This window comes from Stenella coeruleoalba (genome assembly GCF_951394435.1).
Source record: "Stenella coeruleoalba genome assembly, chromosome: 2".
Lineage (NCBI taxonomy): Eukaryota > Metazoa > Chordata > Mammalia > Artiodactyla > Delphinidae > Stenella > Stenella coeruleoalba.
This window is the reverse complement of record NC_137147.1, coordinates 144667404-144694321: the sequence shown is the minus strand read 5'-3', so window position 1 is coordinate 144694321 and position 26918 is coordinate 144667404. Positions and strand designations below refer to the sequence as shown.

Sequence of the window (26918 nt, the reverse complement as noted above, 5' to 3'; positions counted from 1 at the left end):
CTCAGCTGCATAGAGTGAAATTCTAATACCCGAGGTCATAACAGCCAGAAGAAATGTTATATTCTGATTGCGAGATAAAAAATAGGGATTGGGAATTGCTTTTTAAATAGCACAGCATTAGAATGTTTTGACTCCCAGTCTGATGGGGTCTATCTGGTGATTACGTGATATTCTATGCTCAAGGTAGCTGTGATTGTCTTACTGGAACACTTAAATATTTAAATCTTAATGGGAATTGGCAGGAACCATTAGGGGAAATACACAAAGTAATTCAAAAGAGAAGTCCAAGTGAATTAATTTTAGCTTTAGGATTGTATTCAAATAACACCAGTTATGGTAGGTTGACATGAAACCTATTCATGCTGTTGTGAAAAGGAATTCAAATCTAGAGAAGCACTGCAACTAGAAATATAATGTGAGACACATAATTTTAAATTCTTCAGTAGCGACATTAAAAGAAGTGAAATTAATTTTAATGTTTTATTGAACCCAGTACATACGAAATGTTAACATTTCAAAATACAATATAGAATTTGTTAATGGGGTATTTTATATTCTTTTTGCCTCAAAATCGGTGGACTTTATACTCATGGCAGGTCTCGATTTGGATTAGCCACATATCAAGTGCTCACTGGTCACATATGGCTTGTAGCTATGATAGGTAGAGAGAAACAAAAAGTCCACAGTGAGGTAGATAATTGGCACGATTATGTGAGTAGTTTTATATTTCAATTACGATTTGGTCCAAAATAATTTCAAGTGATTTCACAGTTACCTTAGAGGGGACAGCAGTGGACCCTCTGGGGAGTCATCCCTTCTCCAAAGGCCTCTGGCTACCTGCATCAGAGGTTTTTAGCAGGTCATTTCTGTGGACAGGCTGGTTAATCTCACCCAAGGGTAGGGAGGGAGCCTGAGAATTGCCTTTACTTGTTCTATAAGGGCAGAGACCAGGATAGAAGTCAAGCAGGATACTGCTTTATATTTTTTGTTTTTTATTTGAGAGATTGAATTAAAAACAGATAATGGAGTGATTTTTTTTTTTAATCTCTTCTCTTGTTCCTGGAGAAGACTTGGCTATCTGAATACTGTATACTTACTAATTCTGTTTTTGGCAAAGGGCAAGTAGAGGCTAGGTTACTCCGGGAAGTGAGGCTGGTGCTGGGGATAACAGAAAAACGGAAAAGGGAAGTAGAAAGTCCTAGCTGTGCCCAAGCAGGTGGGCTGTGAGCATCAGATCCCTCACGTTCTGATTTCCTCCTTGGGAACAGAGGTCTAGTGGGAGGGGCCCTGGGGCTGTCCCGCCCACAGTCACCCAGACAGCTCCTGTGCTGCCAAGAGTCATAACTCAGGCCTGCTGAGTCTGTCTTGGGTCATCTGTATCTTACTCTGTGCTGTGGGGACAGAGAGAACGAGATGGCCATAATGTTATTGGATAAGCCTAGACTTTTTATTTTTTCTAAGTGAAAACAGCATTATTAAGCATTCTTATTTAAAAATTCTAGTTTTATAAAATACTTATATTGAAATGGGATGATAGCTGGTATTGCTTCAAAATAATCTCCAGTGAGGGAGATTTGCACAAGGAAGTAAGAGGGGGTTTGGATGAAATGAGAGTGACTATGAATTGATCATTTTTGGAGCTGAGTGGTGAGTACTTAGGGGTTCATTATTCTCTTTATTAGCTATTTGAAATTTTTAATAGAAAGCTTTAGGTTTTTAGATGGTGTATGAGGTTGTAAAGAAAACTCTGAAATTCTATTATCCAAAAATAATGACCATTAACTCGAAAACATCACTTGAAAACCATCTACTGGACATTCCCTTGTGTGAAAATGCCTTGAAGAAATACAGGAAAGGTGCGAGTCCTGATCTTGCCCTTAGAGAGATTTTATTCTAGTTCCAGAGCCCAGAGATCACACACGCGGAGGAGAAGAAAGTCAGTGTTGGCTGCAGGCGTGTTTTACCCCAGGCCTTATGCTTATGTGGTCCTTAGGTTGGCTTGTGAAGGAGGTTTCCCTTCTGCCTTTCACAGAGGAGTCAAGTGAGGCTTGGAGGACCCCCACTGCCCATACGCACTCGGCATGAGTGAAAGGGAACCAGGATGCCACTGGCCTTGGGTGACTCGGCACCAGTCTCCATGCTGGCCACTTGAGGGTATCTTATCTATTGGAGTTGTAGAACCTTGTGGAACCAGAATTAGAAGGAGTACAATATAATGAATTGCGAGATTATGCAGAGAGGGCTTCCAAGACCCATGAAAACTGAGAGGACAGCAAGAGTATGGGAAACCACGTGGGAAGGGAGGCTGCTTGGGAAAGGGGGAACTTGGAATGGCAGATCAGGGACAGGAAGGAGGACACATATGGCTCAGGAGGATTAGTTTTCAAAATGTTCTACAGTTTTCAAAATGTTCTACGAGGAGGAAGAAATTTCAGTGACAAAAGAACTGTTTGTTTTGGGGTATTTGGTTTTGAATGAAATGTACCAAAACGAATACGTAAAGGAGAATCTTTGGCCAGTGGAGCAAGGATTGGACGGGTTTAGCCTTTTGGAAAAATGTATCAGGTGGCCATTCATGAAGACCAGATCGCACATAGTAAGAGATATGAGGTCAGCAATATTACTTTGTAAAGATGAATTTTGAGGGATTACAGTAGCTACTAGTCAGAGCCAAGGGATGACAAGTTCTTATTTATAAAACAGTGTGTCCCTAATTTCCACATTATGTATACGTGAGTAGCTAACTTGTTCTTGATTAGCCAACCATCCTCCCGAAGGGCCCCATCTTATTGTCTGTAATACCTATTTTAAGTTCACAAGCTGATAAAATTCCACTTTGCACCTTCCTGTCACTTTCGTGGTGTCATATGTTGGCTCAGTGCACCTGGGCAGCCAGGCTTTGAGGGCTGGAGGAATGAGCCGTTATGGGAGTTCATAGGAGTTTAACATGTCTCCTATATAGGAAGGCCATCCCCTCTCCTGGCGGCAGCCCTGGGATATTCCATGGTAGTTGATGGGTTTTTCACTGGCATGGGAAATTAGATGGTTAACTTACTTGAAGAAGTAGTATTCTCTCTTTGTGTTCTTCAGTTGAATGATTTCAGTACAGAAGAAGTTCTTGAGGAGCTAGTGTTGGAAGAGTAGCCCTCAAATTAAAGGTTGAGGTGGCAGTGAGAATAAGAGTGGGAGAGGATGCTTTCTCAGGGTCACTTCTAGCAGGTTGGAGCGCTGTGTAGGACAGCCCTGGTTCACATAGCAGCCTCTGCTACGTGCAGGTGATGTCCAGCTGGCCAGTGGAACCCAGATCCTCCATCACCGCTTCTGTGGGCCAAGCCCACCTTGTCTCACTCTAAACCTCTCCCCAGGCTCTGCCCTAGGAGTGTCCCTGGCTTCAGTGCCTGGGGGGAATTTGTGATACCATACCTCACCCTTTTCTTCTTGCTCATTTTATTTCTACTTTCATAGACTTTATATTTTTAGAGTGCTTCTCGGTTCACAGCAAACTCGGGCAGACAGTAAGCAGTTCCCACATACCCACTGTTCACACGCAGACACGGTCTCCCCCATTATCAACACCCCTCACTAGAGGGTATATTTTTTACAATTGATGAACCTATATTGACACATCATAATCACCCAAGGTTCATACTTTGCATTAGGGTTCACTCTTGGTATTGTATATTCTATCAGCTTTGACAAATGTATAATGACATGTGTCCACCATTGAGTATAACACAGAGTAGTTCCACTGCCCTAAAAATCCTCGGTGGTCCACCTATGCATCCCTCTCTCCTCCCAACCCCTAGCCACCACTGATCTTTTTACTGTCTCCATAGTTTTGCCTTTTCTACCGTGTCATTTGGTTGGAATCATGCAGGACGTAGCCTTTTCAGATTGACTTTTCACTCACAATACACATTTAATGTTCCTTGATGTCTTTTCAGGGCTTGAGAGCTCATTCCTTTTTAGTGCTGAACAATATTCCGCTGTATGGGTGAATCTTTTTGCTCTCTTTGCTGCAGCCTCTCACCTCATCTTCCTAAAAGAAACGCTCTGCTGGTTGATGAATAACACTTGCCTCTCCATGTGCATCAGGTTGCAGTGTGGGTGCCTTTGTGACTCTGTGCTCTCCCACAGGGTCCAAGCTGAAGTGAGCATAAGAGATGGTCTTTAGGGGTTAGGATGGGGAATAGTTTACAGGAGCGGGCATCTTCTTATACCGTTCTCTAATCGTTAAACCTCAAAGCCTTTGTTTGCTTCGGGATGGGAAAAAAGGCATAATTATGAAATGGTGTAGTTCCTTCATTGACACCAAGCCAAACAGGAGAGACGCTGACTCAAAGACACTATGTTTGTGGCAGGAGAGTGAGTCATCGGCCAATCCCTGGGACTAAAAGAGGAAAGCAGGGGAAGGGGTGGGGGTGGGGTTTAACTGCAACCTTGACCTTGAAGAACTAGGAAGGAGGCTTATGGAGTGAGGCAGCCCCTTCTCTTCAGTGCGGGTGTGCGTGTACACACATACACACACAAACGCCTGACTCCATCCTGACCCTGCTGTTGTACCCCAGCCTCTTAAAGTCCCCTGGTGTCTCAAAGTTATTAATCATACAACATATGTTCATTAATTCTTCAGATACCTACTGAACATGTCATGGGTATTACGAACTGAGCTCTGATCTGAGGCAAGAACTCTGGGGGGAGCCATAGCTCCTGCCCTCTGGGAGCTCACAGTCTAGTGTGGACTATAGACACGTAAATAGATTTTTTTTACATTTACCATATTAAGTTGAAATAAAGATGTGGTCCGTGAAGCCTCCCAGAGTAGGTAGAACTTGATGGGGCACCAGGTGATTTAGGGGTGTGGGGAGGCCATTGTAAGCGTGGAAGACAGGAGGTCAAAGACCACTGCAGAGGAAGCAGTGCAGAGGGTGCAGGGTTCCAGGAGCAGCATGGGCTCGGTGGTGCTGGGGCACTGATTCCCAGGACACGTGAGGCGGGTGGGTGAGGAAGTGGGCCTCAGAGATTCCTGCAATTGGGGAGCTGAGGACAGACTCAAATGACTGTCCTGGATGGTTTATTCTGGGGTGGAGGAGGGCTGGCCCGCAGGTGGCCCTGGGCAGGGCTGCTGCAAGAGATGGGACTATAGTCCAGCTGAAAGTTGGGAATTACTAGATAGGAGCACCCTGGCATTAATAGCTTTGTAGGAGGAATGGGGGTGGGAAGGGTCTAGTCAGTTTACCAATAATTTTTTTTTTTTAACATCTTTATTGGAGTATAATTGCTTTACAATGGTATGTTAGTTTCAGCTTCACAACAAAATGAATCAGTTATATATATACATATGTTCCCATATCTCTTCCCGCTTGCGTCTCCCTCCCTCCCACCCTCCCTATCCCACCCCTCCAGGCGGTCACAAAGCACCAAGCTGATCTCCCTGTGCTATGCGGCTGCTTCCCACTAGCTATCTACCTTACGTTTGATAGTGTATATATGTCCATGCCTCTTTCTCGCTTTGTCACAGTTTACCCTTCCCCCTCCCCATAGCCTCAAGTCCATTCTCTAGTAAGTCTGTGTCTTTATTCCTGTTTCACCCCTAGGTTTTTCATGACAGTTTTTTTTTTCTTAAATTCCATATATATGTGTTAGCATACGGTATTTGTCTCTCTCTTTCTGACTTACTTCACTCTGTATGACAGACTCTGGGTCTATCCACCTCATTACAAATAGCTCAATTTCGTTTCTTTTTATGGCTAAGTAATATTCCATTGTATATATGTGCCACATCTTCTTTATCCATTCATCCGATGATGGACACTTAGGTTGTTTCCATCTCTGGGCTATTGTAAATAGAGCTGCAATGAACATTTTGGTACATGACTCTTTTTGAATTATGGTTTTCTCAGGGTATATGCCCAGTAGTGGGATTGCTGGGTCATATGGTAGTTCTATTTGTAGCTTTTTAAGGAACCTCCATACTGTTCTCCACAGTGGCTGTATCAATTTACATTCCCACCAACAGTGTAAGAGGGTTCCCTTTTCTCCACACCCTCTCCAGCATTTATTGTTTCTAGATTTTTTTTTTTTTAAAGAAGATGTTGGGGGTAGGAGTTTATTAATTAATTAATTTATTTTTACTGTGTTGGGTCTTCGTTTCTGTGCGAGGGCTTTCTCCAGTTGCAGCAAGCGGGGGCCACTCTTCATCGCGGTGCGCGGGCCTCTCACTATCGCGGCCTCTCTTGCTCCAGACGCACAGGCTCAGTAGTTGTGGCTCACGGGCCTAGTTGCTCTGCGGCATGTGGGATCCTCCCAGACCAGGGCTCGAACCCGTGTCCCCTGCATTAGCAGGCAGATTCTCAACCACTGCGCCACCAGGGAAGCCCCGTTTCTAGATTTTTTGATGATGGCCATTCTGACTGGTGTGAGATGATATCTCATTGTAGTTTTGATTTGCATTTCTCTAATGATTAGTGATGTTGAGCATTCTTTCATGTGTTTGTTGGCACTCTGTATATCTTCTTTGGAGAAATGTCTATTTAGGTCTTCTGCCCATTTTTGGATTGGGTTGTTTGTTTTTTTGTTATTAAGCTGCATGAGCTGCTTATAAATTTTGGAGATTAATCCTTTGTCAGTTGCTTCATTTGCAAATATTTTCTCCCATTCTGAGGGTTGTCTTTTGGTCTTCTTTATGGTTTCCTTTGCTGCGCAAAAGCTTTTAAGTTTCATTAGGTCCCATTTGTTTACTTTTGTTTTTATTTCCATTTCTCTAGGAGGTGGGTCAAAAAGGATCTTGCTGTGATTTATGTCATAGAGTGTCCTGCCTATGTTTTCCTCTAAGAGTTTGATAGTTTCTGGCCTTACATTTAGGTCTTTAATCCATTTTGAGCTTATTTTTGTGTATGGTGTTAGGGAGTGATCTAATCTCATACTTTTACATGTAGCTGTCCAGTTTTCCCAGCACCACTTATTGAAGAGGCTGTCCTTTCTCCACTGTACATTCCTGCCTCCTTTGTCAAAGATAAGGTGACCATATGTGCGTGGGTTTATCTCTGGGCTTTCTATCCTGTTCCATTGATCTATATTTCTGTTTTTGTGCCAGTACCATACTGTCTTGATTACTGTAGCTTTGTAGTATAGTCTGAAGTTAGGAAGCCTGATTCCTCCAGCTCCGTTTTTCGTTCTCAAGATTGCTTTGGCTATTCGGGGTCTTTTGTGTTTCCATACAAATTGTGAAATTTTTTGTTCTAGTTCTGTGAAAAATGCCAGTGGTAGTTTGATAGGGATTGCATTGAATCTGTAGATTGCTTTGGGTAGTAGAGTCATTTTCACAATGTTGATTCTTCCAATATGAGAACATGGTATATCTCTCCATCTATTTGTATCATCTTTAATTTCTTTCATCAGTGTCTTATAATTTTCTGCATACAGGTCTTTTGTCTCCTTAGGTAGGTTTATTCCTAGATATTTTATTCTTTTTGTTGCAATGGTAAATGGGAGTGTTTTCTTGATTTCACTTTCAGATTTTTCATCCTTAGTGTATAGGAATGCCAGAGATTTCTGTGCATTAATTTTGTATCCTGCTGCTTTACCAAATTCATTGATTAGCTCTAGTAGTTTTCTGGTAGCATCTTTAGGATTCTCTATGTATAGTATCATGTCATCTACAAACAGTGACAGCTTTACTTCTTCTTTTCCGATTTGGATTCCTTTTATTTCCTTTTCTTCTCTGATTGCTGTGGATAAAACTTCCAAAACTATGTTGAATAAGAGTGGTGAGAGTGGGCAAGCTTGTCTTGTTCCTGATCTTAGTGGAAATGCTTTCAGTTTTTCACCATTGAGGACGATGTTGGCTGTGGGTTTGTCATATATGGCCTTTATTATGTTGAGGAAAGTTCCCTCTATGCCTACTTTCTGCAGGGTTTTTATCATAAATGGGTGTTGAATTTTGTCAAAAGCTTTCTCTGCATCTCTTGTGATGATCATATGGTTTTTCTCCTTCAATTTGTTAATATGGTGTATCACGTTGATTGATTTGCATATACTGAAGAATCCTTGCATACCTGGAATAAACCCCACTTGGTCATGGTGTATGATCCGTTTAATGTGCTCTTGGATTCTGTTTGCTAGTATTTTGTTGAGGATCTTTGCATCTATGTTCATCAGTGATATTGGCCTGTAGTTTTCTTTCTTTGTGACATCCTTGTCTGGTTTTGGTATCAGGGTGATGGTGGCCTCGTAGAATGAGTTGGGGAGTGTTCCTCCCTCTGCTATATTTTGGAAGAGTCTGAGAAGGATAGGTGATAGCTCTTCTCTAAATGTTTGATAGAATTCGCCTGTGAAGCCATCTGGTCCTGGGCTTTTGCTTGTTGGAAGATTTTTAATCACAGTTTCAATTTCAGTGCTTGTGATTGGTCTGTTCATATTTTCTATTTCTTCCTGATTCAGTGTTGGCAGGTTGTGCCTTTCTAAGAATGTGTCCATTTCTTCCAGGTTGTCCATTTTATTGGCATAGAGTTGCTTGTAGTAATCTCTCATGATCTTTTGTATTTCTGCAGTGTCAGTTGTTACTTCTCCTTTTTCATTTCTAATTCTATTGATTTGAGTCTTCTCCCTTTTTTACTTGATGAGTCTGGCTAATGGTTTATCAATTTTGTTTATCCTCTCAAAGAACCAGCTTTTAGTTTATTGATCTTTGCTATCGTTTCCTTCATTTCTTTTTCATTTATTTCTGATGTGATTTTTATGATTTCTTTCCTTCTGCTGACTTTGGGGTTCTTTTGTTCTTCTTTCTCTAATTGCTTTAGGTGCAAGGTTAGGTTGTTTATTCGAGATGTTTCCTGTTTCTTAAGGTAGGATTGTATTGCTATAAACTTCCCTCTTAGAACTGCTTTTGCTGCATCCCATAGATTTTGAGTCGTCGTGTCTCCATTGTCATTTGTTTCTAGGTATTTTTTGATTTCCTCTTTGATTTATTCAGTGATCACTTAGTTATTAAGTAGTGTATTGTTTAGCCTCCATATGTTGGTATTTTTTACAGATCTTTTCCTGTAATTGATATCTAGTCTCATAGCGTTGTGGTCGGAAAAGATACTTGATATAATTTCAATTTTCTTAAATTTACCAAGGCTTCATTTGTGACCCAAGATATGATCTATCCTGGAGAATGTTCCATGAGCACTTGAGAAAAATCTGTACTCTGTTGTTTTTGGATGGAATGTCCTATAAATATCAATTAAGTCCATCTCGTTTAATGTATCATTTAAAGCTTGTGTTTCCTTATTTATTTTCATTTTGGATGATCTGTCCATTGGTGAAAGTGGGGTGTTAAAGTCCCCTACTATGAATGTGTTACTGTCGATTTCCCCTTTTATGGCTGTCAGTATTTGCCTTATGTATTGAGGTGCTCCTATGTTGGGTGCATAAATATTTACAATTGTTATATCTTCTTCTTGGATCGATCCCTTGATCATTATGTAGTGTCCTTCTTTGTCTCTTCTAATAGTCTTTGTTTTAAAGTCTATTTTGTCTGATATGAGAATTGCTACTTCAGCTTTCTTTTGGTTTCCATTTGCATGAAATACCTTTTTCCATCCCCTTACTTTCAGTCTGTATGTGTCTCTAGGTCTGAAGTGGGTCTCTTGTAGACAGCAAATATATGCGTCTTGTTTTTGTATCCATTCAGCCAATCTGTGTCTTTTGGTGGGAGCATTTAGTCCATTTACATTTAAGGTAATTATCGATATGTGTGTTCCCATTCCCATTTTCTTAATTGTTTTGGGTTTGTTATTGTAGGTCTTTTCCTTCTTTTGTGTTTCTTGCCTAGAGAAGTTCCTTTAGCAGTTGTTGTAGAGCTGGTTTGGTGGTGCTGAACTCTCTCAGCTTTTGCTTGTCTGTGAAGGTTTTAATTTCTCTATCAAATCTGAATGAGATCCTTGCTGGGTAGAGTAATCTTGGTTGCAGGTTTTTCTCCTTCAACACTTTCAATATGTCCTGCCACTCCCTTCTGGCTTGCAGAGTTTCTGCTGAAAGATCAGCTGTTAACCTTATGGGGATTCCCTTGTGTGTTATTTTTCCCTTGCTGCTTTTAATATGTTTTCTTTGTATTTAATTTTTGACAGTTTGATTAATATGTGTCTTGGCGTATTTTACCTTGGATTTATCCTGTATGGGACTCTCTGTGCTTCCTGGACTTGATTAACTATTTCCTTTCCCATATTAGGGAAGTTTTCAACTACAATCTCTTCAAATATTTTCTCAGTCCCTTTCTTTTTCTCTTCTTCTTCTGGAACCCCTATAATTCGAATGTTGGTGCGTTTAATGTTGTCCCAGAGGTCTCTGAGACTGTCCTCAGTTCTTTTCATTCTTTTTTCTTTATTCTGCTCTGCAGTAGTTATTTCCACTATTTTATCTTCCAGGTCACTTATCCGTTCTTCTGCCTCAGTTATTCTGCTATTGATCCCATCTAGAGTATTTTTCATTTCATTTATTGTGTTGTTCATCATTGTTTGTTTCATCTTTAGTTCTTCTAGGTCCTTGTTAAATGTTTCTTGCATTTTGTCTATTCTATTTCCAAGATTTTGGATCATCTTTACTATCATTATTCTGAATTGCTTTTCAGGTAGACTGCCTATTTCCTCTTCATTTGTTAGGTCTGGTGGGTTTTTATCTTGCTCCTTCATCTGCTGTGTGTTTTTCTGTCTTTTCATTTTGCTTATCTTACTGTGTTTGGGGTCTCCTTTTTGCAGGCTGAAGGTTCGTAGTTCCTGTTGTTTTTTGTGTCTGTCCCCAGTGGCTAAGGTTGGTTCAGTGGGTTGTGTAGGCTTCCTGGTGGAGGGGACTAGTGCCTGTGTTCTGGTGGATGAGGCTGGATCTTGTCTTTCTGGTGGGCAGGTCCACGTCTGGTGGTGTGTTTTGGGGTGTCTGTGGACTTGTTATGATTTTGGGTAGCCTTTCTGCTAAAGGGTGGGGTTGTGTTCCTGTCTTGCTAGTTGTTTGGCATAGGATGTCCAGCACTGTAGCTTGCTGGTCGTTGAGTGAAGCTGGGTGCTGGCGTTGAGATGGAGATCTCTGGGAGATTTTTGCTGTTTGATATTATGTGCAGCTGGGAGGCCTCTTGTGGACCAATGTCCTGAAGTTGGCTCTCCCACCTCAGAGGCACAGCACTGACTCCTGGCTGCAGCACCAAGAGCCTTTCATTTCATCCACAGGGCTCCTTAATTTGGGATGATTCCTTGTCTATTCATGTATTCCACAGATGCAGGGTACATCAAGTTGATTGTCTGAGGCTGCTGGGAGAGATTTCCCTTTCTCTTTTTTCTCTCAGTTCCCAGGGGCTCAGCTTTGGATTTGGCCTCGCCTGTGCGTGTAGGTCGCTGGAGGGCGTCTGTTCTTTTCTCAGACAGGACGGGGTTAAAAGAGCCGCTGATTCGGAGGCTCTGGCTCACTCAGGCCGGGGGTGGGGGGGGTGGGGGGGGTAGGGAGGGTCACGGAGTGTGGGGCAGGACTGCGGCGGCAGAGGCCGGAGTGACGTTGCTAGCCTGAGGCGCGCCGTGCGTTCTCCCGGTGGAGTTGTCCCTGGATCCCAGGACCCTGGCAGTGGCGGTCTGCACAGGCTCCGCGGAAGGGGGTGTGGATAGTGACCTGTGTTCGCACACAGGCTTCTTGGTGGCGGCAGCAAAGGCCTTAGCGTCTCATGTCTGTCTCTGGGCTCCGCACTTTTAGCCGCGGCTCGTGCCCGTCTCTGGAGCTCTCTTAAGCAGCATTCTTAATCCCCTCTCCTCGTGCACCAGGAAACAAAGAGGGAAGAAAAAGTCTCTTGCCTCTTCGGCAGGTCCAGACTTTTCCCTGGACTCCCTCCCGGCTAGCCGGTGCACTAACGCCCTGCAGGCTGTGTTCACGCTGCCAACCTCAGTCCTCTCCCGGCGCTCTGACAGAAGCCGGAGCCTCAGCTCCCAGCCCCGCCCGCCCCGGCGGGCGAGCAGACAAGCCTCTCGGCTGGTGAGTGCTGGTCGGCCCGATCCTCTGCGCGGGAATCTCTCCGCTTTGTCCTCCGCACCCCTGTTGCTGTGCTCTCCTCCGCGGCTCCCAAGCTCCCCCCTCTGCCACCCAAAGTCTCCGCCCGCGAAGGGGCTTCCTAGTGTGTGGACACTTTTCCTCCTTCACAGCTCTCTCCCGCTGGTGCAGGACCCGTCCCTATCCTTTTGTCTGTGTTTAGTTTTTTCTTTTGCCCTAAACAGGTACGTGGGGGGTTCCTTGCCTTTTGGGAGGTCTGAGGTCTTCTGCCAGCGTTCAGTAGGTGCTCCGTAGGAGTTGTTCCACGCGTAGATGTATTTCTGGTGTATCTGTGGGGAGGAAGGTGATCTCTGCGTCTTACTCTTCCGCCATCTTCCCGGAAGTCTCTCAGTTTACCAATAATTTTGTGAATTACCAAGGAGGAACTGAAACACTCCTTTCCTGCTCTTTCCTCTTCGTCCCCTCAAAAAAAAACACAGTTGTTAAAGCTTTTTTAAAAGGCCTTGTCTTATTTTGTCATAGTGAATTGGGTTTAGCGAAAACGTTTAAATTTTTTTTTTTTTTTTATGCGGTACGCGGGCCTCTCACTGTTGTGGCCTCTCCCGTTGCGGAGCACAGGCTCCGGATGCGCAGGCCCAGCGGCCACGGCTCATGGGCCCAGACGCTCCGCGTCGTGTGGGATCTTTCTAGACCGGGGCACGAACCCGTGTCGCCTGCATCGTCGGACGGACTCTCAACCACTGTGACATCAGGGAAGCCCCGTTTAAATTTTTGTGTGTTCATTTGAAGATGTTGCAACATCTCAGGGTTATTTTAAACATTAAGTTCATAATATTGAAGTTCCTTCTAACCCAAAATTCAAAGGAAAAATACCCCTTTTTGGGTGTGTGGGGGGGGGCGTTTGCAAAGGATGGGAGATAATCGTGGGAATAAAATGGGCAAAACACACTTTTTGAGAAAAAAGAAATAGGAAATTGTTTGAGAGTGAGCATTTCAAAGTCAGTTTAACATAAAGCTGTAGAGTGTATCTTTTGGCCAGTTTGTAAAATGAGTTAATGATACACTTATGTAAGCTTATTTATTCATGACTTTATTCAGATAGTCAAATGTTTGTGGGACATCCTTGTACCTGCACTGTTCAAGGGCTGGGGGAATAGCTATGGACCAAGGAGAGTCCCTTTTGTTGTGAAGCTTACATTCTAGCTACTCGCGTTACTAATTTAGTTTTATTGATACTTTTACATAAAGACACATACATATAAGTGAGAGAAGGGGAACAGTGAATTGTAGAACCACAGGGAATTCAGGGCATCTCTCAAGTTGTCCAGTTGTGAAAAGCATCTAAAGACTGAAGGAGGTAAAGCAGTGTAATTAGAGCACTTCCCTAGCCCTCCTAGTAAACACGAGTTTCTCACTACTTTGCATTAATATCGTTTGCACTGTGAACTGACCTTTAGGGGAGTGGTGCCTGGTCATGTCATTGCCAGTGTGGTGGGGCAGAGTGAGCCTTCAATAGTCATTTGCATAAAAGAACTAATTTTAACATTATTTTCCAAACTGTTGCCTGGGCACTTGTACCAAGACGTAGACCACAAAGGTAAAGGGATCTGTGTACAAATAAGGTTGGGGCCACTTATTTATAATCCACATTAGCACATTAAAGTGTCCAAATTGTTCTGCATTAGCAGAACTCCTTAATTTGGTTTAAACCAGCATTTCACACATTTATATTAAGAACTTTTTTTTTTGCATGTAACACCTCTTAGTTTCTAGTTTGCTGGAATGCTGCTTTTAGAGGCATACAGAGGGATTTCTGGAGTCTTTCTGCCTGCAGAGGAGAAGGCCATGTATCATTCCTCATCTCTGAAGGCCTTGGGCATTGGTGCTTATAGCTTGGCTTTACTGAGTTTCCTTTGACCCCAGGACCCAGCCTTTAGCGGAAAGTCAGCCAGGGGAAGCCATGAAAAGAGAATTGGACATTTCCCCCTGGAGGCAGATACCTTCTGACACAGTAGAGCTGGACTCTAATCATTGAGCTGTGCTTTCAGTGAAAATGTTCTCGGGGTTTCAGAGAAGAAAAGAATAATCCTTGCCAAGTGGTAGAAGCTGGAAGAATTTTGTTTTCACAATTCGTCCTCTTTTCTCTCTTTGGCTCTGCCTGTCTCTATTTTATGGCTACTGAAAAATTACTTGGTTTCTTTCTTCTTGGATTTTGTTTTTGAACTATTAGTAATAAATGTGTCAAATGTTAGTGATGACTTCAAGCTAAGAGTAGTATATTCTGCTCATGTTTGGCTAAAATCTAGTGGATTTCCTGCTGCTTTGTTTGGTCTTACCTTATTAAAGCACTTCGGATGGTTGCCCATACAGGCCCATCTTCTGTTGTTTATGCTCGTGTAGATGGTACCGGACAAAGTTTGAGTGTCAGGTTACACTGTTATCCATCTTTTTTTTTTTTTTTTTGGCGGTACGCGGGCCTCTTACTGTTGTGGCCTCTCCCGTTGCGGAGCACAGGCTTCGGACGCGCAGGCTCAGCGGCCATGGCTCACGGGCCCAGCCGCTCCGCGGCATGTGGGATGTTCGTTCCCAGACCGGGGCACGAACCTGCGTCCGCTGCATCAGCAGGCGGACTCTCAACCACTGCGCCACCAGGGAAGCCCTGTTATCCATCTTTTAATGAAATCTTAGGACAGATGTGTTCTTGGCTGCTTGGGGTCTGACCACATAGTACGATTTCAGCCATATGCATTGTGCAGGCCCTTCATGGCTTGAGATCCCCTTGCCTCCTTACATCCCCTCCAACGTGGCCCCGCCTTCCTGTGGGGATTTCGTGTCAAGGGAGACGTGGAAAACAAAGAGTCCGTAAAACTCTCATGGTGAAAAATTGCCGTGTAGAGTCTCTCTCTCAGATTACTTAATGTGTTTTGCTTCTTTAATGCTGTTCAGATGATAATCAATTAAAGATGTACCATTTACTGGACACTTACTGGGCTCTAGGCACTGTGTTAGGAACTTCACCCATCCATTTTAATTTCATTTCTCCAGCTGAATTATCTAAGTATTCCTATCTCTGCTCTGGTGACAAGTGAACTGGAACTTGGAGAGGTGTGTGTAAGCTTCCTCAAGGAAGTAGGAAGTGGTCCAGGATGCAAAAACAGTGAAGTCCTGCTATTGGTGGCAAGCATTTGAGCCAGCAGCTTTTGCTGGTTTTTGGTCACATCTACATATGCCTCTCAAAATACTCCAGAAGAAGTAGAACGTGGGAGCTGCCAAGTGATTTATCATAGGAGGAGGCTGCTTGAAGGCAATGTTCCTTGAAATAACAGGCTCCTGGTACTTTTAAAATAAGTTGCTATTTAATTGGAAGGGTCTTATTCATGTCTTATTCAAAATAAGCATTTTGAATAGGTAAGTGTCCTACATAGAGACATATTCTGTTCCAGGGTTCTCTAGGGACCTTGCTCTCTGATCAGGCAGCTATGAGTTTCTACCTGGGGGCAGTTACCATCACAGCTCCTGCTGAGCTGGAGCTCAAGCAAGACCATGTTTGACTCTTGAGCGTTACTCATTGCTTTAGATGTATTACAACCTTTAGTCCTCACAACGGCCCTTATTCTGGGCATTACTACAGAGGAAGAAACTGAGGCACACCGAGGCCAAACAGCTAATAAATGATAGAACCAGGATCAATCACTTTACTTTAAACCACTGCGCTGTTACTTCCCTTAATGCAGATTTCGGTGTCATAAATCCTAATGCATCTCAGCCTCAAATGTGGATTTACCTGGCTCCCCTTTCTATCTATTTAGAAAGGTGCCCCTGCCCTGAGGAGGGCTCAGAACAGAGGCCAGCAGCTGGCACTGGGTGGCCTGTGGGTTTGAGTTATGCCCTGGAGGCACAGATACTTAGTTAGGTCTTAGATTGTTCATCTTTAAAACTGGATAGTGGTTTTTGTCCTCTTTCTACCTTCTAGGGAAATTTTTTGGGGGGAGAAGGAGCCTTCAGGAGATGAAGGGAGATTCATTAGATTTGTATTTGACATCCAACACACCTCTGAAAGGGATTTGTATATTTGTGGCTTTTTAGCCAGGTTTGTAATTATGGTATTATGAGGATTCGTGTATTAATACGGGACTTCTGAACCTTTAAAAATAGGGCAAGGAGAAAAGTAAATTTGTTTGCTGGAGATAAATTGAACATAATGGGCCCATTATGGGAATACATTTCGATATTTTCAAGTCTTAAGTAGAATAAAAAAAGCTCTTCATATAGAAATATAACCCAATAAAAATAAATCTGCAAAGTGGTTAAAACATGATAATGGAGACTATTTTTACCATAGAAGTGGCCCATCTGGACAAATATGTCCCTTTTGTTTTTATTTTTATTCAAATAGCCTTTTCATCAGTTCTCATATAAGTCAGGAACAAACCCCCCTGCCTCTTGAAATCCTATTTTTGCCTTCGTTGTACTAGTTCTGAGCTACTTGCTTCAGTTCCTTCGCTGTAGGTCATAAATAATACATGACATTGTATACGATAAATCTTCATTCATGTGATTACAAGATTTACTGTTGTGTTTTCAGATGGAGTGGGATGATTGAGAAGGTGGAAAATAAAAAGCAACACTGTATTACATGCTGTGCCTTTGGTCACAAATAACAAACTCACTTGAGCTAGCTTAAGTAAAAAAAAAAGAGATTTATAATAAGGATACAGGTGTGTCTTAGGAACTTAAAGGCAAGGACGAAGGGGCCCTCAGGAATGAACAGGAACCAGAGAGGAGGAAGGGACCTCTCTAATCAGTGTTCACAGTGAGCACACGTGTGACACAAATGTCACTAAAGGAGGAGAGAGAAGGTGACAGAAGGGAAGTAGAAATCCATGCAGTGTGTTACTTTACACTCCAGCATGGGATTAAAAAGCAGCTCCACTGTGTTCTTTGGAAAAATAATTCATGCTCGTTATATGAAATTCAAACAGTACAAAAAAAGCAAAAAATTTTTAAAAATTTGGATAGCCAAGGGCAGCCATAACTATCTTAACAAACATCCTTCTAGGCATGTATAAGGACATCCAGCAACAGACGTGCACACGCAGAAATGATATCATACTTTGTGTGGTCATTTACCTGTTTTATTCACAGGTAAAACAGGTTATTTACCTGTTTTATTCATTTACCTGTTTTACTCACTGGTATGATATTCTCATAATCAGTAAATATTAATAAAAACTTGTTTACTTGACCTCATCTATTGGTGGACCTTTAGGATATTTACTCCCCACTCCCTGCCCCCAATGATTATAAACATGCTATGTCTATCCATTTTTCCACTTTCACAATAATCTACTTTGAGTAAATTCTGAGAGAAGGATTGCTGTATCACAGTGTGTGGCATTTTACATGCTGACATAGTTGCCAAAGAGCTACATCACGAGCTAGGCCCATAACAACAGTTACTGTCAGTCTGGGCATTGTTACCAACCTGATAGGTAAAAAATAAGAGCTAGGTTTTCTAAAGTTGTATTTTTCCATTGTTAGTATAGTTGAGTATCTTTTCATATGTTTATTACTATTCTATTCTCGTGGGAAGTTCATTAATTTGCTTTGTCCGTTTTGAGGTAGAGTATTAATTTCCTTACTCACTTTTTTTTTTTTTTTTTTTTTTTGCGGTACACGGGCCTCTCACTGTTGTGGCCTCTCCCGTTGCGGAGCACAGGCTCCGGACGCGCAGGCTCTGCGGCCGTGGCTCATGGGCCCAGCCGCTCCGCGGCATGTGGGATCTTCCCGGACCGGGGCACGAACCCGTGTCCCCTGCATCGGCAGGCGGACTCTCAACCACTGCACCATCAGGGAAGCCCCTTACTCACTTATAAGACATTTTCGCATAAGGATAGCAACCTTTCATATGTCTTTTGTATGAATATTCTACTTAGTTTCTTATTTTATCTTTTGACCAAAGTGTCTAGATTTGTTTGTTCTTTGTTTTTATTTTTGATTTGTTTTTGCCTTTCGTGTATTTGAGATTTTAAAAATGTTGTCAGCCAAATGTCTCAGTCCTTGAGTTTCACATTTTGATGTCATGTTTAAAAAGGCCTTTCCTATTTCTGTATTATAAAACTATTCATCTGTATATTTTTCTAGTACTCATTTGATTCTATTTTGAGTTTATTCTCTTTAAGTAGAGAGAGAGTGCTAGATTTTCCCCTCCTCCTAAATAGCTAACCATCATCATTTATTAACTAGTCTCACATACCTACCCAGATTAGATTACATGTACTTGGTCTGTTTCATATGAATACTTGGTTCTATAGCTTGTGTTTATTGTTTCATTGGTTCATATATATGTTGTTAGTCAGACCATTGTTTAGTTGTGGCTGGCCCATTTTGTTTGCTTCTACAATTATGGTGCTTCTCTGCTTCAAATTGGGTTTTCATGAATAAGCTGCTAAATGCTTAGTTATCAGTGCCTCAGAAAACTGTGAACGAGATGGGAACAGTTGAAACAAGAAGGGACCACTTCACTGATGGGTTATAGCAACTAAGGAGGAAAAAAGTGAATAAGACAAGAGCTCATGGATGCTGATTTTTAGAAAGAATCAGAGTGCAGTGCCAGTGATTTTTTGTTTTAAATATAGGTGGGGGCAGGAAGGAGGATGTATATATTTCAGCTTTGTTTAAATTCAAAGCCTTTAAGCATTCCTATCACAGGGAAGAGAATAATGTGGTTTTGCTTCAACTGTAACATAATTTTGGTTTTCAAAATAAGTGTCTTGGGACCTCAATTCCCTGTTGGTGAAGAAAATTCCCAGCCCATGTGTTGCAGCGGAAATTCATTGTTTCCTGAGTTATTTCCTTTCACGCTTAGTGTGAGGGAAATGACCAAATGTATAGATTGAGATTTTTTTTTTTTTAAACTGATATGTGTAACATTACTTGATTCTGATGATTTTTATTATTGTTTTAGGTATCACTGCTGAAGTCTTCTCAGATGCTTCAGGATATCTTCAGGGAAATCGACTCTACATAAACTGACAATTTAGGTGAGTCCTTTAAAAAAATACTTTATTATCCATTGGCCACCCTCTTGCATTGGTAAAGTTTTACAGAGCGTTAAAACATTGTCACTTCATACTGTCTTGTTTGATTTTTTTACCACAGTTCTGTGAGACAGGAGTGTAGCTGCCTGGTGTTATTACTTCCATCGCTGTGTGATTTTTTCCACCTGGTCGTTTGGTGGGGGAGGGAGGGGAGGGCCTAGAAGAGGGGATGAGTAGCTGTTTTTTACCTTATTGCGTGAATTCTCATTCATTCCATATGTTTGCCTCATAATTTTTGGGGTGGGGAGGGAAGTGCTAGATGAGGAATTAATGTAGAAACTTCCGGTAATCTTTGTCCTAAAACCATTTGGTAGTTCCTGGAGCTCTCCAGGGATGATACACAATTGCTAAAGTGTGAGATGAAGTAAACTTTGGTTACAGATTATTGGTTTGCCCCGTCTGGTTGTCCTGGTTGTGGCTACCTGCACCCAAGCAGTGTGTGTGAAGTGCCCTGGGCAGAGACAAAAGGCGCTCTTCTGCAGGTCTTGGCTGTGCCTCAGTTAAAGTCTGACAGGTTAAAAAGAATTGGTTCATGCTCCTACCCTCCAAAACCATATCATGGCGCACCAGACGTATCAGTTCTGTTCTTGACCAGCTGTGCAAGTGGGGACAGGTTAATCTCTGCCAGTCTCCAAGTCCTTATCTGTAAAATGTAAGAGGTTGGCCCAGCCATGTCATTCCCACACTTTTAGGTTTTGTGGAATAGAGATAAAACATTTAGGACCAGTATTTTACTAGATATTTTGGGCTGTACGTAAACAAAGTTGGTAATTGTTAAAGCTGGATAGTGCATGAGAATTCTCTATTTATATGGTAATCTCTCTATTTTGTGTTTAGGATTTTTCATAAAGAATTTTTTTTAAAAAAGGTTGGCCAAAAAGTTCGTTCCGGTTTTTCCGTAACATCTTACAGAAAAACCGGAACGAACTTTTTGGCCAGCCTAATAACTACCATGTACTAACATCATTTCACGTAAGAAGAAACATTTCAGTACTAAAAATGTAAGAATGTCGTGAATTTGTCTTTCGATTGTATGTGTTTAGTGTTGTGAAAAACTCTTCATTTCCTTCCTTTTGTTGCTCTGGTGACCACTGAACTGTTAGCCATGAGCTAGCGCTGGCCTGGGGACTGGTGTTTGGGAAATACTGGGGTGCATGACTGATAAGGGCTCCTCTACCTCTAAAACTGTGTCATTCCTCCGAAGCAGGAAAGAAATATACTCTAGTTATACATTGGTTATTTCCAGAAAATACTGTGACAGCTGGCATGGTTGAACACAGAGAAGTCAGAAGTCAAACAAAAGACAAGGGATTGTTATGCTGGAAAACCCAAATAAAAATGGCTCATCCGTGTGAGCGTTAAATTTAGCTGTGAGCCACCTTGCAGTCAGTGTAAAAATGAAACTTGACAGTGTGTTGAGCTGTCTGTTAAAAACATACAGAATCCTCCCTTCATACCACTGTGGTCAGCCTCTGGCCAGGTGGTGTTTGGCAGCTTAGTGTCTGTCTGCCATGTGGGGATGCTGAGAGCTAGGGGTGAGAAGGGCTGAATGTCTAACTCTGGACACAATTGCAAATGCCAAGTGTGAGGAGTGCAGAGATGGGTAGGGGTCAAGTACATGGTCGAGAGTTATGAGCTGAGGGCAGTGGGATCAGATATATACAGGATAGGAAAGAGTAAAGGAGGTGTCCTGCCCTGGAATCTTCTGGATGTCTGGGCATGGACGTTGTCTTTTGAGGATCTGCAGACAGCACTATGTGGACCAGTCTAGCTAAAGGGCCTAGACACAGTGGACAGCAAAAACACGTCAGATGTATACCTTTCCCACAGATTTCAGATTTCAGATCCAAAAACAGCATACCAAGTGTATTCTTATAACATGGGTCTATAGAGAATGGATGAGTATGCTTCCTGTTTACTTCTCCTTGGAGTGTGGGGATGTGTTGGAGGGGTAGGATGGGTAGAGGACAGAGGCAATAATGGACTGAATTATTAGGACAGTGAAATACCGTGAGGAAGGAGGAGCCAACCGTCCCACATAGTTTAAGATGCCTGCCTAACCCTGCCTGCTTCAAAAGTTCTGTGAAGTTAACCATGGTCTTTGTTGATTGCAGCATGGTGGTTCAGTCCTTTTGAACTCCTCCCTCAGTGATGTCTGGCTTTCCTGTGTTCTAACATTCCTATTTTCTGGGAAACTTAAATGAAATTTGACAGACTTACCAGTTGTTTTCCCTTCTGTCAACCCAACACTTTTTTTTTTTTAACACAATTTCATATTGTATTCCCAAAGTATAATTTCCTCTTTACTCATATTTCCACGTATTTTTTTAAAAACATCTTTATTGGAGTATAATTGCTTTACAATGGTGTGTTAGTTTCTGCTGTATAACAAAGTGAATCAGCTATATGTATACATATATCCCCATATCTCCTCCCTCTTGCGTCTCCCTCCCACCCTCCCTATCCCACCCCTCCAGGCGGTCACAGAGCACCTAGCTGATCTCCCTGTGCTATGCGGCTGCTTCCCACTAGCTATCTATTTTACATTTGTTAGTGTATATATGTCCATGCCACTCTCTCACTTTGTCCCAGCTTACCCTTCCCCCTCCCCATGTCCTCAAGTCCATTCTCTAGTAGGTCTGCGTCTTTATTCCTGTCCTGCCCCTAGGTTCTTCATGACCGTTTTTTTTTTTTTTAAGATTCCATATATATGTATTAGCATACGGTATTTGTTTTTGTCTTTCTGACTTACTTCACTCTGTATGACAGACTCTAGGTCCATCCACCTCACTACAAATAACTCAATTTCGTTTCTTTTTATGGCTGAGTAATGTTCCATTGTATATATGTGCCACATCTTCTTTATCCATTCATCCGATGATGGACACTTAGGTTGTTTCCATCTCCGGGCTATTGTAAATAAAGATGCAATGAACATTTTGGTACATGACTCTCTTTGAATTATGGTTTTCTCAGGGTATATGCCCAGTAGTGGGATTGCTGGGTCATATGGTAGTTCTGTTTTTAGTTTTCTAAGGAACCTCCATACTGTTCTCCATAGTGGCTGTATCAATTTACATTCCCACCAACAGTGCAAGAGGGTTGCCTTTTCTCCACACCCTCTCCAGCATTTATTGTTTGTAGATTTTTTGGTGATGGCCATTCTGACTGTTGTGAGATGATATCTCATTGTAGTTTTGATTTGCATTTCTCTAATGATTAGTGATGTTGAGCAATCTTTCATGTGTTTGTTGGCAGTCTGTATATCTTCTTTGGAGAAATGTCTATTTAGGTCTTCTGCCCATTGTTGGATTGGATTGTTTGTTTTTTTTGATATTGAGCTGCATAAGCTGCTTGCATACTTTGGAGATTAACCCTTTGTCACTTGCTTCATTTGCAAATATCTTCTCCCATTCAGAGGGCTGTCTTTTCATCTTGTTTATGGTTGCCTTTGCTGCCAACACTCCGTTTACTGCCTGATTTGTATGCTTCAGTTGGGTTGCTTCCACCCTAGGGATATTTATTTCACTGCCTTTTTGTTTGTTTTTGGAAAAGCTATATCAAACAACAATGATGACAACAACAGAAACATTTGTCTTAAATGTATAGGAATATGAGAGATGATCTGAAATGTTGACGTTTCTGGAAGTGCCTAAAGTCATGAATAAATGCTCGAGGAACTTTTATTTTGACATAAACTAGAGGAAGTAGAATTGCTTTAAGGGATCTGGGCGAGTCCAAGTCTGAATAAAATTTAAAGAAATGAACAATGTAATCAATCAGTCACGTTCTGAGCCTCTCAGAAGGCCGGACCATACTGGGTGAGATGTTGTAGGGATGAGCAATTAAGAATGTGAGACAGCCATGCTTCTCAGGAATAAACATGATGCTTTAAAGCATTGTAAGCATGTGAGGGAGATGAGAGAGACTGATGGAGGGGAGCATATGATAAACGATTTGTTTAGTGTTTAACTTAATGACTCATGGTATATTCCAGATTTGATCATAGATGCAATAATGTGAACTTATCTCCATTTTCCCTGCAGGCTGGTAAGAAAAATATTTCAAAACCGATTTTAAATGAAAAACATTATTTTTGGCCCTCTGGGAATTTTTAGTTCCCAGTGTTGTTTAGGGAGGGTATTGAATCTGTAAAATTCAAGGCAGGATCTACATAGCTATTTGTTACTCTGTATCTGTAACTTAAATGTTATATGATGTCAGAAAAGATAAGTTGTTCCTGTGCTTGCTTTTCTTCATTAAAAATGTAATCTGTTATGCACTTTTGTCTTCCTGCCATCCTCCATTAGCTGGATTCCCTAGGTTACTCTGCTTGTCGACTGTAGGCATTGCCACTTGCCACCCGCTGTGGGCTCCCTGAGTGGCTGGGAGTCCTAATTAGCACCATCTCACTGATCAGGGTTTCCAGACATGTGCTGGGGTCCTTCCTCTGCAGTCTGTACTCGGTAAATGTTTCAGAACAACAACAATAACCACTTCCAGATTGTTTTTCGTAATTAAATTTAATCCATGGGTGTTGTAGAATGTGCTGTTTCTTAAGCTCTTTGTCTAATTATGCTCATCAGTTAATTTCTTTCAAAGTTAAAAAGCACTCCTGGAGAACTCAAGATTTGAGCCTTTGCTGTGTAAGAATTGATTGGATTTCATGGACTCAAAGGCTCTGGAATACTTGTGCCTATAGAATATGTGTCTTGAAAAATGACTCTTTTTTTTAGCTGTGAAGCCCCATATTCTGAAGATCTAAAATGACCATCAGAGCCTTTCTATTCCGTTTACAACAAGCTGTCCGGAATTGGACAGCTTTCCAGAACTGTAAAATGACTTGTGCACTTGTAGAGTTTAAACATGACTTTACTAAGATTAAAATAAAGTAAACACACTGTGAGGCCAGCTGCAGTCTTCTCCACATACCACTATCAGGCCCAGTAGAAGCTGAGAAAAATCCTACTGCTGTGATCTAAACAATGGCCTTATAGAGGATCTTTCATTAACCAAAAAAAAATAAATAAATAAAAAATAAAAAATAAAGTAATGCATACAAATGGCTAAAAATAGAAAATGCTACAGAAAAGCTTCTAATGGAAAGGAACAAGTATCTTACACTCTCTCTTCCTTCCCTTACTAGCCTTACTTCTTAGAAGCAACCACTTTTTTCCCCCTGTGGATCATTTCTGCTGCCTTTTTGGTGATTTCCACATGTATAAACATTATGCTTACAGCACCATTTCTCCCTTTATCAGTTTTAAAAGCAGTTCTTTGGTGTCTTGTGATCGCCATTAGCTCGCTCTGACCATCCCCATCTCCCTTCCTCCCTACGTCTGATTCATGCTTTTAATCCTCCCTCTGTACCCTCGGATGACACATGCAGCCTCTTCTATTCTTATTCTGTCTCCTAGAGGCACTATTTCTTGTCTGCCATCCTCCCCCACCCAACCTTTCCATTTTGGGCAGCTGTACCTTTGAATTTTATATGCTTGGAGTTGGTAATAATTCTCTTCTGTTCTTTAATCCCAGTAAGGGCTTCCGTGATTTACCTATAACTCAATTCCGAATGTTAAAACCAAGAAGCAGCCTTTACTCTGTTATAATTAGGTGGCTGCTGTTCCCATGGCAGCCAGATTACGTGGTGGGGTTATATTCCTTCCTCTCTAAGCCTGACGTCCTCATACCTAGACCCCTCCACGGAGCACGTGTGAGTGGGTTCTCCCTTTCACACGACACCAGCTGTCTTGAATGCAGCCTCAAGTTTCTTTCCAAGACCCTGCCTTCCCATCCCTCCTGGGAACCCACTTTATTTTTGGAGATCTCACTCACACAGACCCCCCCACTCCTCAGCCAGCACAGATCTCTCTGTGTGCCGCCTGCCTCTACGCTGGTGCTGATGGCCAGGAGAAGTTTGTGACTGCTGTTGGAAAAGTAGTTTCAGGCTCTGGTGTCTCTGAACGGGCAGTAGCCTGGGCTTTGTCATTAGCCACCATTTAATGAGGAGCTGAAGTGTCAGGCACCTCGGTACTAGAGGCCTGGTGTCTGTGGAAATCCTCACATCAGCCCCATGGAACAGATGTTCCCCTTGACATTTCGTATACCATGAAGTTGAGACTGTGAATGAAAGACCTCCAAGGTCTCCACTGGGAAGGGCTTCTTAGGTCCTGGCACAGGCTAGGGGCATGGGGCCAGCTGTAGTTTTATAGGTTAGAAAAGACTTGTCTCTGTGATGTCTTGCATGCTTTCTTCAACAAACCTCTGTCTTCCCTCCAGAAAATCCTGCTGCTCTAGGAAAACCAGCTCTGCTTTACTTTCCAGCCTAACCCTTGTGGGTGCATTGTGTGGCCAGGGGCTCCTTATGCAGAATGACTGGAAATGGGAATGCGCTTCCCTACTTAACGTTCTCTTTGTGAATTTGGAGTGAGAAAGAGGGCTTCATGCTCAATCCTGCTGGTAAACTGGAAGTGTGCTTTGTCAACAGTGGTTGTTGATCTAAGGGTTTTCTTAGAGCCTCAAGTATATGTCTGTGAGTCAGGTGCGCTTGATTGTCTTAATAAAAGGTATGTTTTAGAAAGATTGGAAAGACAATCACGTTGTACTTTGAACACACTTTATTTTCTCTCAGAATGCCGTGGTCTTCATAAATCTTCTGGTATAACTGTATTTAGTGAATGACTATTATGATAATGACCAGATAGATGGCAGCTGGGTCCCTCACACAGTGTTGGCATTCTCCCTTCTCTGGGCTGCTTGCTTTTCCTCGGTAAGCAGACCCCAGGTGAAGCCTGATCAGTGGAACCAGCAGTCTGTCTACCGTCAACCACGGAGCTGGTCGTCTGCTTTCTATGTCATAGCCCATTGAGGTGTCGGTGGCTGTGGATGGAGTTCCTCCCTGTTCCCTCTGTTAGGTCAAGGTGATGGCACTGACATGGGCTACTCAGTGCAGGCTTATTCTCCAAACATCTTGACCTATTATATCTATGCCCCCAGATAAGTATTGAACGAAAGGGATGTCTTTAGAGCTGTGCCTCGTTTATTTATAGAGGAGATATCTGAGCTTAGTGAAATCGAGACTGAATGGATGGGGGTCAAAATTTACCTTGTTGCAGTGATGACCAAAGGTGAATTTCCACATTTAAATTAGATAGTGATACGCAGTCCAAGATTACCCTACCACCGTCTTGCAGTGGTTAACTCTGACTTTGCAATTTGTTATTTTTCTATCGATTGATTGACTGTCAGGGTTGGAAAGAGTGCTAAGCAGAGTTGTAATCTGTATGAGACAATTTTGGTTCCATTAGACAAAGATCACTGATCTTCGCAGTTGTATAGTCAAATGATACTTGGGCGAAGGTGGTTTTTGGGGAAAAAAAATCTGCTGGGACAATTGAAATCTTGGTCAAAGTTTTATTCCATGCCTAGAAACGTAGTTTCTAGAGGACTGGGATAGAACCCACCCCTTCATCAAGAGAAGGAAATAAGTGACATTCAAGAAGTCTTTTTTACTACCTGATTCTAAACATTCCCCAAGTATGTTATATCAGTCTTCCGTTTGTTTACCTCTGAGGAGTAAAGAATGACTCAATGTCCACTGCAGGACAACTTTCGGCTCCAGGCATCTGGGTCACACAGGATTCTCGGTTCCTTTTGCTGTCCCTTTGGAGAGTTTAACGCAGGCCTGGGGGACAAGCTGTGTGGAGTGAGGCTCTCGTCCTCCCTGGTGGTCACTGTTCACAGAAACTTGCATTCAGAGGAAATGCTTTCAATACGCTGAACTAGGAAGGACAGAAATAAAAATTGGCC

The 26918-nt window shown here is 42.2% G+C and overlaps 1 protein-coding gene across 3 annotated transcripts in view; it reads left to right on the top strand.

The window, feature by feature from the left end:
* Positions 1-26918, top strand: part of TLN2 (talin 2) — a 450537-nt gene that overhangs the window by 171876 nt on the left and 251743 nt on the right. For all 3 annotated transcript variants that reach the window (XM_079912034.1, XM_079912031.1, XM_079912032.1), the window contains exon 3: positions 18977-19052. The gene's annotated coding sequence lies outside the window, so the exon portion shown is untranslated. The remainder of the gene's footprint in view (positions 1-18976; positions 19053-26918) is intronic.